Source organism: Strix aluco, chromosome 1, assembly GCF_031877795.1.
Source record: "Strix aluco isolate bStrAlu1 chromosome 1, bStrAlu1.hap1, whole genome shotgun sequence".
In the NCBI taxonomy this organism is placed as follows: Eukaryota; Metazoa; Chordata; class Aves; order Strigiformes; family Strigidae; genus Strix; species Strix aluco.
Genome location: NC_133931.1, coordinates 100,192,916 through 100,207,157, shown reverse-complemented (window position 1 = coordinate 100,207,157; position 14,242 = coordinate 100,192,916). Strand labels below are relative to the sequence as shown.

At 40.1% G+C, this 14,242-nt stretch overlaps 1 protein-coding gene across 2 annotated transcripts in view; it reads right to left on the bottom strand.

Moving 5' to 3' along the window:
* The window catches only part of RNF144B (ring finger protein 144B), a 76,201-nt gene extending 64,106 nt beyond the window's left edge, over nucleotides 1-12,095 (bottom strand). Inside the window, exons 1-3 of one of the 2 annotated variants that reach the window (XM_074829296.1) lie at nucleotides 12,044-12,095; nucleotides 3,026-3,178; nucleotides 2,104-2,187 (exon numbers count right to left, since the gene is read on the bottom strand). The gene's annotated coding sequence lies outside the window, so the exon portion shown is untranslated. The remainder of the gene's footprint in view (nucleotides 1-2,103; nucleotides 2,188-3,025; nucleotides 3,179-12,043) is intronic. The other variant, XM_074829307.1, reaches the window with a different exon arrangement.
* Nucleotides 12,096-14,242: the final 2,147 nt, after the last annotated feature.

Genomic DNA, 14,242 nt, shown 5'->3' with positions numbered 1-14,242 from the left:
ATGACAAACAGCATTTCCCAGTAGCCTCACAGAAAGCAATCTCAGTGATGGAATCCAGACATGTAGCATCTCCAACATCCCTGCTGGTGAGCACAAACACCTCACCAGTCTCTGGGTGTCCCAGGGAGCAAGCTGCCACAGGCTTCAGCTGTGAAAGCAGCAGGAAGCACCTCTCTGGGCTGATGAAACTGGAACAAATACACTCCTTCCTACTGAGCAAACCTCGGATAAATTATCCAGCACAATTTGGTAAGAACCAAGAAGTTCCACCAGAATATGCCATAGAAACAGGGTTTACAGTCACGGCTTCTTGTCTTTGGGATAAAAAAATTATCAGAACATGACATGATATGTAGCACCAAAACTTTGTACATAGAAAGAGAATTTGGACAGCAGGAGAAGATACCTTATTTCCACTATGGTTTTATTCCTGATTCTGGTTTCTGGCAGTTCTGTTTAACTGGTTTTTTAGGAATAGTCATTTCTCTCCTCCCAAACAAAATGACAGGAAGCATGAATCAAGACTGTTTAAAACCGAAAATAACAACTTCCTTTGCCCTTATTGATAACATTTTTGTTTTTGTGACCTGAGTGGATATTTGTGTGTGTGTTGACTATGGGAAATCTTTTTCCAGTGACTCACTATTTTGATGCAATATTTTACATAAAGCCAACAGTTGATCTTTTGTGTCATTTCTTCTGCTGTCAATAGGATTAGGAGGGAGAGGAGGGAACTGAAAAACATGCAGGAAGAATAAATAAAACTAATGTTTTACAGGAAATTAGATGGATGTTCTGCTGCAGTTAGTTTCCACTAAACACAGCAGAGTATGGTGTGAATGGAGATAGTGATGGTGAAGGAAAAATTCCAAGAATCAGCTTTGATCGTCTGTCCAGGAAACACAGAAGTTATGTTAGCTTCCTTCAACTGGCAACAAGTACACAACAAATCTTTTGTCATTTAGTGATAACCCAAATGTGCAACACTCCACATACCATGACGTTTTGAGTTTGGATACTATTATGGGCCGAGAGGCCCATCTATCACTCAGACCACCCAAAGTGTGTCACTGATGATGTATCAAGGTTTAAGATTCCCTCACATTAGAGTGTCCCCAAACTGATGACCAAGATCTCTGCTGTCTCTGTACCATCAATTGCCAAACAATTTTATTTTTTCAATTGAAAATTCTATGGGAAGATTACAAAATGCTGATGAATTTAAAATAATGAAGGGTTTGATTGTTGTACAAGTGTTTCGAGGCATGTTGCTGGAAAAAAGTCAATGAGAAAATTACTTTCTTCATTCAGAAGATAAACTGTGGTTTTCCTCAGGAATGAAGATTTATTAATTAGGTAGATTTTATGCTCCAAACTTGTATGTGAAGAAATGGGTGAGTAGAACAGCTGATGAAGCCTGGTTTCTAAGGATTTCTGCACCTTAACACTACTAAAACAATAACCTCCAGCTCTCTGATATCACTTACAATGTGCCCCTGGACCACAGGAAACATAAGTTATGACTTGCGTTGACCCACATGCATGCTGGTTAGTAAGCTTCATATATGATGGTGGTTTTTCTGACTGGATGCTACCAGAAAATATACAACAGTGGAGTGCTGCCTGCCTTTTTACATCAATGGCTTAAAAAGTTGTCAAGTGTACCAGTAGAAAAATAGTGTAATCCACATGAGCTCCATCTCTCTAAGATATTTGGTTAAGCAGAGACTTAACTGAGCTCAAACCTTTAAGGATTAGACTGATCATTTCACAAAATTGTAGCAAAAGTCACTACACTCTACCAGGTACTCTTCAGACCTGTGACTAAGTACAACGTTTGTGTCTTGTGGTTACTTTTCTGTTTCATTATACACAGTAAGAAGCAATGAGGAAAAGCTTTCATTTTACATTCTGGTTTTGACCAAGGGAAGCCAATTTCAGGAGTTCTGAAATAGGCTTTCCACCTCCTTAACACAAAACACCCGCAGCACAGATACAAGATTTAGATTTTTTTTTTTCTAGGCTTTGCCATAAACATCCTCTGACCTTGGAAAGGTACACTAATTTTATCATCTGTAACACCACAAAAAAACCCTTACTTACTTACTTACTTGTGTCCCAAGTGTCTTGTATACTTTGTTACAGGCTGTAAAGTGTCTTGCATTCTATGATTCTATGATTTCCAGGCTAGATGGATTCAAGCGCAAAGCAGAGAAACAGAAATGTTCAACAGGGAAATATGAAGTGAATTAACAGAATGAAAAGTTAGTCACTACAAAAAAGGTTTTCTAGTGAACATCACTGATCTGATGAACTGGATTATATTTGTTTGGAACACAAATAATCATTCAAAAAATACAATGTGTCTACATGTGGCGTATTTCAATCGATCCTGCCTTAGCTAAGGTACAATAGATAAATGCCATACATACTCTAACTGCTTGAATACTAGATGTTAATACAAAATTAATACTGAATGCCCGCAGAGGATGCATGGGATCAGGAGGGGCCACTGATACCTCTCATTTTTGAATCTCTCCCTGAGTTCTTCCTTCCAACTTCCAACCATCTTCCCTTTGACTCTTCAATGTATGCCATGTATGTCTTGTTATCTCAGCCACACAAAGACTTTGGCAGGCAGTTCCTAAAGCTTCCTGACTGGTCATACCTGCACTGCCTGAAACCTGGCTAAATCTACTCTAAAAGTCTAAATCTTTTCACTTTTTCTTCAGAATGGTTATTTCACTCAGTCAGCAAAATCCCAAATATCCCACTGTGAGTATGGCAGTGTTCTGCTGATCAAGGATGCCAATAAATTCAGACACCAGGGTAAAAAGAGTAGGCTTATTTTACTGTTAATAATTAAAGGATATAACCAAGTAATACAGAAAATAAGCAATAAGAAAAATACAAAATAGTACACTTAATTATTACTATATACAGTTAATTATAGAAAATAAACAAGATAATGCACCTAATCATTACTACATGATGGGGAGAACAGTGATTAAGAAAGATACATCACCTCTTGCATACGTTACCAACATCCAGATCTGCAGACACTGGGGAGCCCCGGTTGCAGCGAGGGTTTGGAGTATCTTTCCTTGCAAGTGGGAAGTCCTATGCAACGCGTCCATCCGTAGGTGAAGCATTCAAAGTCACGGCAAGAGGGTCCAGCCTTATATACCAAAAAAATCAGCAAGTCAAAATGACTCACACTTTTCTTTGAGCGGAAACATCTGGTTTCATCTTCCTGTTGGTTTCCACCCAAAACCTGTCCAGGGCTCGATGGGGAGAACCAAGGGAGTTTCTAACAAGGCCTGACACTGAGGGTTTTCAGCCTTGAATAATGCTAAACAAGGGAAGTTGGATACACATTCTCACAACATTTCATTCTCACTACTGATTACATTTTGCCTAAGCTACATCTTTCACTAGTGAGCTTACATATCTCGTTAATGATCAGATACTAATTAATAAACGTTAATGGTAATACAGATTTTACTAATTAGCAGATACTAATAATGGATAATGTTTGGTGGTGAGGTTCATCTAGATATCAACTTTGTTTCAGGGCCTATTACTCAGGCCCTAGCACTACAGGCAGTAGTATATGATTTTTTGTATCTGTAGAAATATATAACATGCTTCAGTGTGTCTGATCTTGGTTTTGCCTTAAAGGCTTTCTTTGTGAAATGTGCTGAGCCAACAGTTTTTCTATCAGTATATACATCTGAGTTCCTGTTTCACTGGAAATATAATATGCATGACCATGATATTTTTATGCTTGCCATTAATGTGTGCATAGGATTATCAGAAAGTAACTCCTTTAGGTAACACGTATTTGACAATTTCTAACTGCTAAGATTTCTACTACTAAAATGTAAGTAATGACAAGAGGCCATATTTTGTGAGACTATGAGAAATTAATTAAGCAGCTTGGTATCATTACATTTTAACTTATCGATTTTCTGTACTCTATTTCAAACTGTGGTCCCCATGCAAGGCATAACCCAAACACGCAGGAAGCTGCACTGTCAGAAAGAGTTCATAGCCTGAGTTGCAATCAGAGGGAACAAGGAAGAGTTGTGAAACAAGACAAGAAAAGTAAGACAGGAGAAATATGACTGGAAGAAGGTACAAGCTACCTTTGTACAAAATGAAATGATTCAGAACATCTGACATTTCTTCTTCAGCCTTCCTTCCTCCTCATCAAGAAAATAAATAACTGCAATTCTTGACCAACATTAACTAGTCATCACTGTTGGCTAGCCACAGGTAGAAGTCATAGAGGAAGTGAAGAAGCTGAAGGAAGAGAAGATGTTTCCCTTATGAATAATAAGGCAAGGTGCTTTTTTTACAGAAGGGGCCACATAAAAGATCATAACAATATAAGCAAGGCTGATATCGTTGGCAGAAGATAAGGGAGCAGCAATAAGTTATGGAGGATCTGAAAACTAGAGAGGAGAAGCAGCAGTCCTCCCTGTGAGAGAGAGGGCGCTCAGCATGAGCTACAAGTCAGCGTAGGAACTGAACAGCCACAGCTGAACAGCCACAGCCACCACCATAGGATGGTTGATGGCAACACCTAATGCCTGAGAAACACTAACAACCAAAACCACACGTTTCCTTTCACTGTTTCCAGAATTGCTCATTTTGTCACTTAAAAAAAAAAAAAAGAAAAAAAAAGCTTTTTCAAGCAGATTTTATGAATTGGGCAGGACGCTTTTCTGGACCCAAGAGCTACATGAAACGCTTCAGCATTAGTTGATCTCAAATATTTTTCCGTCAAATGTTTCTCCTTTTCAAAGTCCATTTGAGCCATTTAATCATCATGAACGCTGCCTTTATCAAGCCTGCTTTCAGTCAAGTGGCAGATTCTCCATACTGTCTGGCAGAGCAATTGAAACTTAATGTGTACAGAAGGGTACCCTGCTCCCCCAAAGCTCAAATCTCCTCTTGAGCATTGCTTTGCAATGTTTTTAGACTCTGGGAAAGCTTTTTGTCTTTGAGAAGTGATACAGACTCCAGAGCTCCTACTCCATTTCCACCTCCTCTTTCCAAGTGAGAACAATTTATCTTTTTCCCAGCCAGCCCCAACTGAACAAGATTTCCTCTTTTTTGGGGTTTTTTTTTCAGTCCCTTCCCACCATACTAACACCCAGTACAAGAACACCTGATCAGTCCATCTGTGCTCCCTGCAGCCCTTCAGCCTTTTCAGGGCTGTGCTACATTTGTAGGCTTCCTCTCACAAAAACTGCCCCATATTGAATAAAACTGCAGTACAACTAGCAACAGCTGACAGCAGAGCCTAGCCCAAAAGTCAAAAGGCTCACACAGCATGTTATCAACATTTGGAGTGTTAGACAACCTTTAGTCAAGTACATATGCTATGTACTGTGATCATACAATTGCATTATTTTTCTTAATATCATACTCAAAACAAATCTGACTGTTGCTAATGAGCTTTTCAACTTCTGTAAAGGCAAAATCACTAATGCACACTAGTACTGTGTGGGAATTTCCAATAGGCTTTCCAAGGAGGAAAAAAAGTGATAAAGAGCCCTCTGCTCCTGTACCCCATCTCCTTCAAAAAGCTGCTGAGCAGAGTGCTAAATGAACACGCTAAGGTCACCTGAAAACTGCTCTGACTGGTGGCTCTTCAAGAACAAAATAAATATTGAATACTTTAAAACACTGTTCATATTTAATATTTACCGTAACTTAAAAGGGGAATAGTCAATAAAATAGGAGACTGCCTAGTCAAAAGCTACCACAGTAAAGAACCAGAAAACATTAGAGAGTGCAAATTAAGACCTGTTGTGATAACTGTGTAGTGTCTGGCATCAAGAGACTGAATAAAAACACACTGCTGTGTAAAAGCAGTGTAATGTCTGAAAAGATGTGCAATTAGGACCAGCTATCACAGGGTTTAACACATTATCTCTTCAGACTCCACCAAACAGGTTCACGAGGATCTTTGTTAACTGAAATCAGATAGGCACTGCTGGAGGAGGAAGTTACTGGTGTTTCCAACTGCTCACTTGTGGGATAAATGCCTTTCAGATCCAGAGCACCAAACACTGCACCAAGCTGCACTGCAGCTTTTTTTTTTGCCAGACTGATAGTAGCTTGCTCACTAAGGTTTGTTCACCCCTCCTTCTGCCTTTTTTAAATTTTGCTTCCTCTCTTCCCCTATATTACAATGTGCATTACAATGTTAAAACAACTACATTTGTGAATGTTAAAGTATCCTTTTGAATTCATTTGCCAGGAACCAGCAGAGAGGAGTTGCATACAAGGACCAAAGATGATTCTTCAATCCCCTCCGAAACTGTGGCTCTTCACAGGTGCATACCAAGCTTGATTTTGAAATTCCCCTTTGATGCAACTACATACCAGTTTTGATTTTAAAGTTCCCTTTATGTAAAACTACTGCCTGGGCTTTCTTTTAAACTATTGTGAAGAAATACAAACACAGAAAGCTATATTTTTATATCAATATTCTAGATGCACGTAAAAGGGAATATAGCTTTGCCCTCATGATTTATACTGTCAATAGAAAGCTTTAAGTAAGTTACAGTAATATTATTCAGTTGACTTTACTTTGCTGGACAACAAACATATGTGAGCTATAAATCTCAAGAAACAAAAATGTTTAGCTGTAGGCACTTTTATATCACCAGTGGGTTTAGGTATGCTTTCAACATTTTGTCTATTCAATGCTAATGCCAATGGATTAGGCAGATTGGATATGCCTACCGGTGCAGCTTCCTGATAACTTACAGGCTTTCTATCCACAGAAGACCCTCAATAATTCCATTTTCTGTGGGAATGAAAATGTGTCTTTGGACCAAAAGAAAGCACTGTCATCGAGCCATTCACTGAAAGTTTTGTTAGTATTTTAAGAATACAACCATATGTCGAAGCATGCCTACCATTCTGTAAGTCACCCTGGGAGCAGCAGGACTAATGAAGCCTGGTTTCCCATGGAATTATGTCCTACATTTGGCACCCACAGTGTAACACAGTCCCTGAGTCCTTCAGTGCAACACAGCTGTATTCCATAAGCTCCCTCACAGCAGTCATTATTCATGCAATACCTGAACATCTCCTTCACACACACAGCTCTCTCCTTCCAAGTGTCCTCCCACAGCATTCCTCCACCACCTCCTCTCCACATCTTCCCCCTTCCTAGAGTCACCACCCTCATCCTCCCTCTTCCATCCAGCTCCTGCCAGTCTAGTGCTACATTTGCACTGATGGGTGACCAGCAGCAGTTGAACAGAATGAATTAGACCTGAGCTCTGTCTCCTCCAATCTGGCAGGAACCACTATAAGGTAGGCAGTGAGTTCCAACATCGTTAGAGGGTAGATGGATGGACAAAGGAATAGATAAGGTGGTTGCACACACTGTGTTTTCTTCGGAAGTGAAAAATCTAGTCTCTTCCAAAGGCTATTGGAATGTTGCTTGGCGCTCCTCTTCAGGAAACACATCAGCATGGCAGAGTTATCAGAAAATTCATCCTTCAAAAACGTCATGGTATAATTATTTTTCATTGCGCAACTTCCACTTTTAGAAGCTTATTTACACAGTTAACTCAAAAGAGAGAAAATAGCCAGTAAGTTGTTGCTGAGTTTTATGCATTTTACTGAAGCCTTTAAGAAGCCATCTACAAATATTAGTGCTGTTGCCTCAGACTGAGGTCCTCAGCCCTATCTTCCGCCTACAGAAAGGCCTTGGCATGACAGAACAGGATGCACTATGCAATTCCTCAAAAAAAGATGGGCTTGTGGCAAGTTTTTCGGTTTCTTATAGCTGTGAGAGATCAGGGTGATATCAGCAAGAGATTTAACGTGGTTTTGGCTGCTGTGTTATGACAGAGATCTCAATAGCAGTCAAATAGTTTTTGCATTTGTACTTTTAAACTGTCATGGAGTCTAAAGCAAAATTTGCTCTGTGGAGGAAACACGCAATCTGAAAAAGTTTGGACTCTTGGCAGAACCAACATGGATAGTTGGGAGCGAGCCTAGAGGATCCAGCCTGTCTTTGGGAATCATTGGACAGGCTGTCCCTTGAAAATTAAATAAAAGCCAAGAGTGGAAAAATAGGGACACAGTCATGGATATTCTGGGTTTAGAGAGTGTGCCTGTATGCTTTGCATTGGACTAAAGGTTTATCTTTTACCACCACCCACATAAAATTTCCTACTTCCAGCTGAACTACTCAGCTAAAAACTGGGAGCCATCAACTTTAGATAATGGACAGAGATAAATTTGTCTATATATCTATCATAGAAAACTATTTAGCTGTGATTTATAGTGGCCAACACCCACTTTCTTAGATTATCAATAAAATGCACTTCTATGAAAAGGGATTAGCACTAATTACTGCTGTTTATATGCTTTAGTGGATATCTGTGGATTTCATAAACTTAATCAAAACCACAGAACCACAGACCTTATCAGCATTTCCACCCCTATTGGCATACAAAGTAATGGGAGTTGGTTTTGGACCATTACCACCAGTTTCTACCAGCAGAAGTCAGGGCCTAACATGAACACACTGCCTGCACAGTGCTTTCTTCCCTTCCTTTTCTTTCATCCTCTCTCTACAATCCAGGAACATGTTACCTTTTCCTCTAGAAAAAGCCATGCCTTTGAAGGACAATATTAATATAACTTGTTCTAAATGAAAAAAGGCATTAAGGCAAATAATACTATACATGAAAGAGGATTCCCCACATTTTTAAGATCCCCAGTTGAATTTTACAGAATCGTCAAGGTTGGAAAAGACCTCGAAGATCATCCAGTCCAACCATTAACCTAACACTGACAGTTCCCAACTACACCAGATCCCTCAGCGCTATGTCGACTCTACTCTTAAACACCTCCAGGGATGGGGACTCCACCACCTCCCTGGGCAGCCCATTCCAATGCCTAACAACCCGTTCTGTAAAGAAATTCTTCCTAATATCTAGTCTAAACCTTCCCTGGTGCAATTTGAGGCCATTCCCTCTTGTCCTATCGCTTGTTACTTGGTTAAAGACGCTCATCCCCAGCTCTCTGCAACCTCCTTTCAGGTAGCTGTAGAGGGCGATGAGGTCTCCCCTCAGCCTCCTCTTCTCCAGACTAAACATCCCCAGTTCCCTCAGCCGCTCCTCATACGACATGTGCTCCAGACCCTTCACCAGCTTCGTTGCCCTTCTCTGGACACGCTCAAGTAATTCAATGTCCTTTTTGTAGTGAGGGGCCCAAAACTGAACGCAGTAATCGAGGTGCGGCCTTACCGAGTACAGGGGTAAGATCACTTCCCTGTCCCTGCTGGCCACGCTATTTCTGATGCAAGCCAGGATGCCATTGGCCTTCTTGGCCACCTGGGCACACTGCTGGCTCATGTTCAGCTGGCTGTCAGTCAACACCCCCAGGTCCCTCTCTGACTGGCAGCTCTCCAGCCACTCCTCCCCAAGCCTGTAGCGCTGCTGGGGGTTGTTGTGGCCCAAGTGCAGCACCCGGCATTTGGCCTTATTGAAACTCCTACAGTTGGCCTCAGCCCATCGCTCCAGCCTGTGCAGATCTCTCTGCAGAGCCTCCCTACCCTCGAGCAGATCAACACTCCCACCCAACTTGGTGTCATCTGCAAAATTCCTGAGGGTGCACTCGATCCCCTCGTCTAAGTCATCAGTAAAGATGTTAAACAGGAGTGGCCCCAAAACCGAGCCCTGGGGGACACCATTCGTGACCGGCCGCCAACTGGATTTAATGCCATTCACCACCACTCTTTGGGCCCGGCCATCCAGCCAGGTTTTTTACCCAGCAAAGCGTGTGCCCATCCAAGCCGTGAGCAGCCAGTTTTGCCAGGAGAATGCTGTGGGAAACGGTGTCAAAGGCCTTACCAAAGTCAAGGTAGACAACATCCACAGCCTTTCCCTCATCCAATAAGCAGGTCGCCCTGTCGTAGAAGGAGATCAGGTTTGTCAGGCAGGACCTGCCTTTCATAAACCCATGCTGACTAGGCCTGATCCCCTGGTTGTCCATTATATGACTTTTAATGGCACTCAAGATGACCTGCTCCATGACCTTCCCTGGCACCAAGGTTAGACTGACAGGTCTATAGTTTCCTGGATCATCCTTTCTGCCTTTCTTGTAGATGGGTGTCACATTTGCCACCCTCCAGTCCAATGGGACCTCCCCAGTTAGCCGATTTCTTTCATCAGAAAGGTCTGAACGTACTTTAAATTTTTGGTCTGTTGTTAATGATCAAGCTTGGCATATTTTTTTTTTTTACAGAATATCAAAATGATACATTTAATTACATTTTCAAGATGTTTTTAACAGAAATGTTGTTGAATGTTCCTTGTCTACAACCAGGTTTTTTTTCATAATTTATGTAATGCATAACAAAAATACTCTCCTTCAGAGTCCTGTATCAATCTTAATGATAAATAGTGGTAGTAGTTTATAATTTATCCTCAGACAAGTTAGCATTTTAGAATTACTCGACTCTTCTAAACATAAGCCCTTCTCCTCTAATAATGTGAAATACATTAATCTTTCCTGACTCTGTTTGGCACAATTTAGCTTCCTTCTGAAATGTTGCAATTCTCGGCAATTATTTGAATTTTGCTCTGAGACCTAGAATCGCAAAAGCTAAAAATACTAAAATATGCTATTTCAATTAGGAAGTGTATATATACTAATTCACACTAGCAAGAACTGAGTAGAGTTAACAAATGAGCTCAAGCCTTCCAAAATCACAATATTTTCTATTATATTCTGTATTCAAACAAAGTCTAGACAAATAGAACTAACCATGACACAGAAGACTGAAATAATTTTTAAATATATTATGTTCTTTTCACTGAGCATTCATTTTTTTCAGCTTAGTGCAAACATAGGCTCTCCTTAAATCCTAGACTGCATTCATGGGATAAACTACTGATTATATCAAAGGAACTTTCTCTTTGCCAAATTATTTGATACCTGGCTGGCATTTTCACTAGCCGAGTGTGTTTTGCAAGCTTTATAAACTGTGCTGCAGCCTATGCTATTTTGGTTCTATGATATCTAGAAGCAGCAGCTGAGACAGAGCCAAGTCTGTCATTTTCTAATCTAAGTCACCACATGCATCGTGCTTCATCAGTGACAACAAGTAGAAATATAGCAGCCAGAGGTGTCTTAGGCTGAAAGTGTCTTTGGCCATATAGTGTCCAGAAGTCATGTCAATGAAGTTTAACATGCACAGCTCTAATTTGTTTTGTGTACAGCAAACTGAACTACGCATACACACTCAATGCAGACCGTGTATTCATCCTCAAAGAAAACTGAAATTACTTTGATTCTGGTGATTGTCAGGTATAAATCAGCAGTGTTTAGGGAAAGAGAGCCATGCTATCCTCCATGGACTCACTTCAAGGCTCCTGCTCCTCAGCAAGACAGGCAAAACTAAAAGTTACTGCCCAATTAACCAATTTTGTCCTCATCCCTGGGCCAGCAACATGCAATTTGGAAAGAGCAGCAGAGCAGGGGTATAGGTGGGGTGGAGATGCTAGGAGAGGGGTTATGGTAGACAGTGCAGTTATGGACTGCAGGGGAGTAAGGGTGAGGACCTGAAAGAGGTTGGGAGGGATTCCCAAATATACCTAGGGGGTGGATACCAGCAAGGAGTTGCAGACTTCTGAGTGGGGGAGGTTTAGGAGCCATCAAGGATGATTTGGGCCCATTGCAGGTTTTCTTCTCCTCCTTTCCCCGTAACCTCCACCCTCCTCCTACCAGTCTGACCTCGCTACAACAGAGCCCTCTGCCTGATGCTTTTTAACACTGTATCCTCTTTCCCCATCTCTCTCCCTGGCAGAAAAAGTGCCCTAATTCCCCTCCCATTACCCTTAGATACATTTCTCCATACATCCTTTTCTCCCACTTCCTTTCAGAGTTTCTGGCGTATAAGAACAATAATGTGAGCTTGATAGGTATAAAATGGACCAACAATGTTCTTTCCCTGCTCTCTCTGCAGGCTGTTCTGGTCAGTTAACACTCCACTTACCATCAGCTAGAATCTTCCCTGACTGGTTTAATTCTTCCTTGTAAATTCATAGCCTTCTTTTGGATAATGGACATTTTGAGTCACCAAGTCTCAGGAATCTGAAAGAAAAGCCAAATGGAAATATCTCTTTCCGATCTTGAAACAGTTCAAATAGATGTTCTACTCTTGTGCCCACTACACCATTACATTTCTTTACTTTCAAAAATTCCAGTTGGAGCCTGAATGTTTTGTACAGAACAACCACACCAGCAGCTAAAAATAAGCTGCATAGACCTGTGACTGGAAACAGTACAGCAGGGCCAGGAAAATCCAAGAAAAATGGGGAGTGTTTGACAGCCACAGAAAGTCTCTCAAGTAAAATTACTCTGCTGCTGCCAATATTATTTAACACAGAAAAATCTTCACTGGTTTCTAGGACATTGGTCCCACGAACCAACTATCTCTCAACCTGTCTTTCAAGTCTCATTTGCTTCTTCAATGATTGACTTGCCATAGGGAAAAAATGCCCTTCAATTTTCTAAACAAGCAACCTACGCATTGTTCTCCACAAACTCTTCTTGAAACGAGTGTGTGCATTTGTGTGTATGTAAAAGCTTTACATTTCAAGGCACAGTTGTATTAATTTTGGTGCATAATTTCAGGCTTCCCTCTGACAATATAAAATTATGCTGCCTAGAGTGATGTAAATTGGGTACCATAATAACTAATTCAATTTGTAACGTCTCTCACTTTCTCTAATATCAATTATCTTCTACAACACCACAGTGTCACTGAAAAACACTAGAACAAATTATGCACAAGAACCACTTTACAAGGAAAAATCAAGAGGATGTATGAAAAAAATATATCTGATTAGGAAGGCTGTGTAAACCAAGACAATGAGATTACTGTTCCACTACAGTTTTTAGCATGGTCATATTTTATGGTTTTTCCCATCAACATAGAGCAGATTTTGCAGCTTTCACCCCCCCAAATGGTATCAGTTAACACTGGAAAAAACACACTGGGTCCGAACTTCAGTCAGTGTAGGATGACAAAGCCTTTCCAGGCTGCACTAGAAATTCACATCAGCTAAAAACCATCCTTGGCATCCACAAAATGTATAACTTTTTGGAAAGCAAGCATGAAGCGATTGAAAAACACTTCCAAACAAGCATAGCTACATTTTACATTCACCTCTGCATACAGTGATCAGGTATAATACAATGCAATGCAGATTTGGCCTTCATAATAAAAGGGCTACTATAAATTAACTACCACATAAGGAAAGAAATTTAAAGGTGGACAGACAAACAGAAAGAAATATAGACCATGTAGTTATCTTAAAATAAACCACTTGGAATGAGAACATTAAAAAAAATCTTCACTGCTAATCAGAAATACGTATAAAAATTTAAATCAATTAGATGACTACATATACCCCACTTCTCAAAAACTCAAATTCTTGCTACATAACAGGCTATGCTTCTCTTCTTTCAAAGACACGGATTTATTTTTTCTTGAAAAGGCTTACACTATTCTAATGAAAACTGTGATTTTGATTATCTAATTCAAGATAACAAAATGCCTCAGACTTGTCCTCAATTATAAACATGACATTGTATTATTTTGCATTAGTCTAAAGAGCCCTCTAGTGTTCACCTACTGCAGGCATAATAAATTATTTCAAATGACTAAGAAACTTCCTTGCAAATATCTACCTAATTAGCTCTACCAAACACCTGTAGCTAGCAGAAAGAAAGCAAATTTTAGGCACTGGATGATACATCTGCATGAAGAAAGTCATTTAAATTCCATAGTTAAAATTGTTTATCGGGATAATATTTCTATATTATTTTCTGTATAATTTTAAAGGACTCATGGGTTTAAACAACATTTCAGCCAACCATTAAAAATATTCATTGATATATATTTATTTATATATAGAAAAAGATACTTCAGTCTTCAAAATGAACCACCTCTCTCATTCAGTCACCACTACTGAAAGTCAGTGACTAATGGGTCATGCTGCAATTATCTCCAAAGAGGTATTTTTCTATAGAGGTTCTGTTCAGTTCAGTTCTTGAAGGACTACCCCATTCCAGTTTAAGCGATGAACTGCAAAACCCTTCCACCCATGTTGTGGAAAAAAAGGCAATATTAGCTTCAGATTTCTTACTCATTCACATGCCCCACTCCCTCATCTGGGTCAACAAGATT